Raw genomic sequence first — 6,000 nt, 5'->3', positions numbered from 1 at the left:
GTAAACAGGAGTCACTTAGATAAATGGTGTAATAAGATATGATAGATATGCATTGCACACGACATTGCACCATTTTTTTTATGAAACTGAACAGTCTTTTATAAAGCAGCCAATCTTTGACTTTAAAGAAATATGACACCTGAAGTTGTGAGCAGTTTTTTTGTATACTGTCAAAAGATTAATAAGCTCAAATGTGTTGCACAGTAGTTAAAACTTGACAAACCTTTAGTTCTTAAAGCTTTTAATTTTATACAGGAAATTGTTGCACAGCATGTTTTTTAATACATCCCATCTCCTGTAAGCATTTTTGGCTGGTAATAATAGTGGGTTATTTGTCTTAGTCTTAGAAATGTAACGCCCCATTATCCCATGAACCCAATTATCTGGCTTACCTCAAGAACACAGGACAACCTTATAGGGAAAGAATGAGGAAACTTGGGCCAAATTTTCTTCTGGTATATGGAAAAAAAATAGAATATCTCCAGTATGGTTTCATTCTGAGGGACTCACTGAGTCTTCCTTATTTTTATGTCCTTGTATCCAGGTGGGCTACATAGTGTTACTGCAGTGACTAAGGTGCTGCTATTACATGTATACTTCTAAGCACTAAGCTGAGATGAAGGGCAACACACTGCTTGGTGGGCTTGCTATAATGATAATGCACTAATAATTTTTGTCAACCATGTTCTAAAAACAGGTATTGTGCAACAGGGAGACATTGTTACAGCCACTGACTGAGATGGATGAGTTGATTGTGGGTGTCAATTTCCATCTCCCGATCACCTGTCTAGCTCTTACCTCCTGAAGTTAAACCTGGGTCATACTTTCGGTTTTACTCATCTGTACCTTTTATACTAACATCAAATATCAAATATTAAACAATTCGCTGCTGGAAGAATTCCATAAACCTTCATAAACAACTTTTTTCCCCGTAGAAAGTAATGACACCTATGATTGTATTATAAATGGGAAAATTAATGGAATTACATATGAGAGAAATCATAGCCAAATCATAAAAAAGATGACTATTTTAAACTACGTCTGCATTCAGCTCATATGCAAAGTTTCAAGTGTCTCTTTAATAAAACTAGAAAACAAGTAAACAAATAAAAAAAAAAGAAATTATTCAGTAAAATATTTATGTATTTTATGTGTGTAGAAGTTTTCATTTTATATACTATAATCTGATATTTATGTGCTTATTTATATATGTATTTATTTTTGTTAAACAGTTTAGTCCCACTGGACATGTGGCCTGTTTCAGATAGTCTGCATTATAAGGTACTTGTTTTTGAACGGTATAATGAAATATCAAAATAATTAAATTAATCCATATTAAAATAATCCATCTAATGAAATATTAATTCAGCTTTTAAGTGCTAGTTTTGTACAATTATAACAGAATCTATTTATTGCATAATGTATTGAACTCTGCAAATGATAAGAAGAAAGATAAGCAGAGGGTCTTGTATAGTGTGTCTTATCCATCTTCAGACAGAATATAATTTCGTCATATGAAGCCATCAAATGGATGCTATAAATCAAATACCACAAGTGTGGCAGTAGGATGTAAAATAATTATTTAAACAAACATCAGTCTTCTAATTTTCCTTATATTTACCAATTCTCTGGTCAAGTTCTTAACTACAATTAATTAGAAAAAAATCATGTGTCTTCAGGGAGCCTGTATAGGAGTTCTGCAAATCACATCACCAAAGATCAACATATATTTGTGCAAATGGGACCCCATTTTACTCTGTATATTAGGACTATCCCCTGTTTGGGTGCTTGCCAGTTTATAAATACTTCTGAAATTAACATAAATATTTTTTATCTGTTCGTTAGTAGTCAGTAGTTTCTGGCTGCTGTGATACAGATAAATCAAGGATATTTCTGTATCATTGTGGGCCCAAGCCAAAGTGCACAGTTATTGTTAACAGAAGAGGGCAGTGGTGATCCATTTAACCAAAGCTGAACACTGCCTGGATATTGCTTTGTGTTTACCGGTGTTTCAATCTTTTCAAACCAACTGCATTTTGTTTAGATTATGGGAACATCGATATAGCAGGTTTCAGTATCAACACTTAACATTTCTGCAGTAGTGGTAGTTAAGGGAAACACCACTGTGGTAATAATTAAGTAATAAAAATGTGCATTAATCACTGCTTTGCAAATACTGCTTTTATATTCTGAATTCCTTCTTTATCAAACCACATTGCAATCCTGTTCAATACAAGGGAAAGCACATCTGGTCATGGCATACAATTTATGTGCATTTTAAAAGCTAACATTTCTCTTTGGTCTGTGGATTAATGACTTTCATGTAAACAGACCTACCAAATACTTTAAATATAATTTTTCCAACGTGACTGCTAAGTTCTTAATGGAAGTTAAGTTCTGAGAAGGGCTGAAACAGATTTACAATTGTTATAATAGAATTATTTTGAAGTTTTATGAAAGTGTTAAATGTGTGTGTGTGTGTGTGACCAAGCAGTTTTATGTAGCAGAAAGAATAAATCATTGAGAAAGCATTATTCTTTAATCTCTGATCATTCTGACCCAAAGACCGTCTTTATCTTTTTGCATCGTACATTATAAACTCTGCTGCAGGACTCTTGGGGACACTGATTTTCTATTTTTCTGAAAAAAAATAAAACAATACCTGCAGATATACAATACAGACTGTGAAAGTATTGGAAAAACCTGAGTTTTTGCAGAAACTGGCATTTTATATCATTTTTGTATTTCTTTTCATGTTCACCACTTACAGTACTGTTCACTTTCTTTACTGACTGTTCTGTGCTTAGTTAGAATCTGTTTAAATTGTATATATATATATATATATATATATATATATATATATATATATATATATATATGTGCGTGTGTGTGCAGGCGCTCTTGCCTGCGCGTGTTTGTGTGTGTGTATAGTGCAGTAGAAAGTTGTAATGAAATTATGATAAGGACTGGAAGTTACATTTGCAAATCATTGGTATAATTCCTGGATTTCATCTCATGGAAACAGAATTAATTTTTATTAGGACCATAAATCAGTGTCCCTGTATCTTACACAACTTCAGACTGTTCTACTTTATGTGCTAAGATGGTGAAAAATAATCTATTTTATGCTATTGTGAATGGTCCAGTTATTCTTAGTTTTGGTATCTAATTTAGTTATTACATATGTAGGTGCTATTATCCTGGAGGATAGCTGATGGACATTTAAATGCTATTTGTATCTGCAGTAATACTTATTTTGTGGATGACCTGATCTATCTGAACTAAACAAGTTTATTGTGGCACCTTGACCTATTTTAGAACTGTGTTATGAGTGCATCTACATCTACAGTACATTTCGCTGCATCAAAATAAGTTTGGAGTTTGTTAAAAAAGACAATGGTTAAGGTGTTTGCCTTACAAACACAAGGTGCAGGGTTTGAGTCTCACAAGGGATAATTGGCTAGGCTTAAAATGGCTTACAAGGGCCATTAGCCTAGTACTAATCTATGAACCTATGAAGTTTCATCTCCATTTATGAAAATTTGCATTTATTCATCAGTGAAGACATCCATCATTTAAAAATTCTTGTTTTCTTCCTCATATAATTATTAAATATTATTGCTTACAATTTTGTATTTCATCATACTAAAATGTTAGCTAGTGTTGCTTCATTTCATTTTTCCATTTTAACTGTAGTAAAATAAGTAATGTTAACCTTTTTATATAAAATATGTATATACGGTACAGAATACACTTTGTATTGTGTTTTTTTTTTTCATTTCAACTGGTTTGTTACTATAAACTGAAGTAGTTTCAAAATGTTATGTTCATTATTTTTAATTTTTCATTCAGTTTTATTTTTTAGTTACTATTCTTGAGTATGTATGTACTCACAGGTGGAGTGTGAAAAAGATCATTGTGGATCAGTGTGCTGCTGCAGTTTGCAAACTTAGATTTATAAAAAAATTAATGTAATTGCATTATATGAGCAAACACATAAATAAATGAATGGCTAAAACATCATTCTGCACGGAGGGTTCTGCATTTCTACACATGGAGAAAACATGCCTGATACAAATCCATTTTCCATAGATTAAGTTCTTACTGTATTTTTGTACACTGGTATGTTTTGAAGAGGAGATAAAAGGAGAGCAAATGCATCCTTCAACATTTAACAGTTTTATTTCTGCTTATATGGGTTGTTCTCCAGTAAAGTACTCCATGGTCATGAATTGGACAGATGTGAACTGCTATGGCTTTCACTTCATGTTTTACTATATTAACTGCATTATCAACATGTCACTGCCAGAAGACTACCAAGCCCGCAGTTTACTGGCCTAAGCACAAGCTTTTTTCAAAGATATACCTTGATTAACTCTTTTTTTTTCATTCTCTGTTTATTGAAACTCTGTGCAAAAAACTGCATTTGTGAGATCATACTTGTAAAATAATATAGATAAAATAGTGTTTCCATTGTATAGTTTCCATTTTATCTCACACTGGGGGGTGGGACTTCTTAGCATATCAGAATTATAGTTCATTCATTTGCCTTATATGTTTATTCAGTCTCATTCACAACACATTATTTCATATTGTTCAATTTTTAAAACCGAATATTAAACTGCATTTTCTCCCCCCTCCCCGCAAGAAGGAATTGCTGACCTTATTGTTTTATTCCTTTTCATACAATGGAGTATTAAATCCCACCTTACTGTGCATGAAGAAACTTAGTTTGATGGCAGCCATTTTTCTGACAGACATCTATCTTTATTCCTGTTTGGTTTACCATTAAGTGAAGTGTTGTGGAAATGTGGGTAGGAAGCTTGATGTGTAAAGTGCTACTCTAAGGGAAGGATCCTATCTCAGCTATCAGCATAAGTATCCCTCAGGACTTTATACTGACTGTTCTCATCCAACCTTGAGGAGTGAGAATGAATGTACTGCTAAAATGTATACCCATCCAACAAAAAGGTATAGTTAACAATTGACTGCCCTGCTTCTTCCATTCCAGTCTGGTTCTTTGACATACAGGTGACTACACAATCCCAGGATATTCTCTGCAGAGCAGACCACCTTTCCCCTGGGCAATGGAAAGCATGCAGAAAGTTAATTGATAAGAATAATTATTTTTCATTATTTGCTCATACATTTCCCAGGCAGAATCAATGGATGTAGAACAGCTGAACTTAGTACAGTGATCTGTTTTGTTTTTATTCAGCAACATTAACAAAAAGGACTGATTCTGTTCTTACTATGATGCAGATTCAATGTGGCATCTTTAAACATGGTGCTCAGTCATGTAGGGCTAGTACACATTAGAAAACACACATACCAGAACCCTACTTAATTTATAAATGCTGTGCAGTACTGATATAAGGACTGTTAAGCCTAGGCTTCCCTGAAGTTGCAAATATGGGTATAAGGACTCATCTGTAATTCACAAAGCAGATAAGCCACTGCCCTATCACCAACAGGTGTAGAAGTGTATAGGACCAGCACAAACTTCAAAATAAAAGTACTGCTTGCACAAGCTGATGCTGTTGTTCAAGTTCAAGTAACACAAAATCCATTAACATATACGTTTCACCAGTAACCGAAGCCAAATAAACATGGCAGTACAAACATACACAAATCTGATTGTCTTAATCTCACATTCAGTGGTTCATAGGTAAGTACTAGGCTATCTGCCATTGTGTGCTATTTTTAAGAATAGCCAATTTTACTTTTCATACTCAAATTACCCTATCCCATTTGGTTAGAGGTCGGCCTTAGTTATCTCTTGGTTGATAATTATTTGTCTCCCTATTGAAATGTTAGCACTCGAAATGCTGAGTACTGACAAGCTGAAAAAAAATCAAAAATCACTCTTCTTCTTTAAACTATTTGTGAGGGGAGAGCAACCCCTCCCCAACTTACATATACCAACTCCAAGATCACCACACATCAGAGAAAAAGGGAATATGCCAAAAAATTACATCTTGGATTTAGTTTTTGTAAATC

Source organism: Protopterus annectens, chromosome 2.part2 (genome assembly GCF_019279795.1).
Source record: "Protopterus annectens isolate FY-2018-M chromosome 2.part2, PAN1.0, whole genome shotgun sequence".
NCBI lineage: Eukaryota > Metazoa > Chordata > Ceratodontiformes > Protopteridae > Protopterus > Protopterus annectens.
This window is presented reverse-complemented; position numbering follows the sequence as displayed.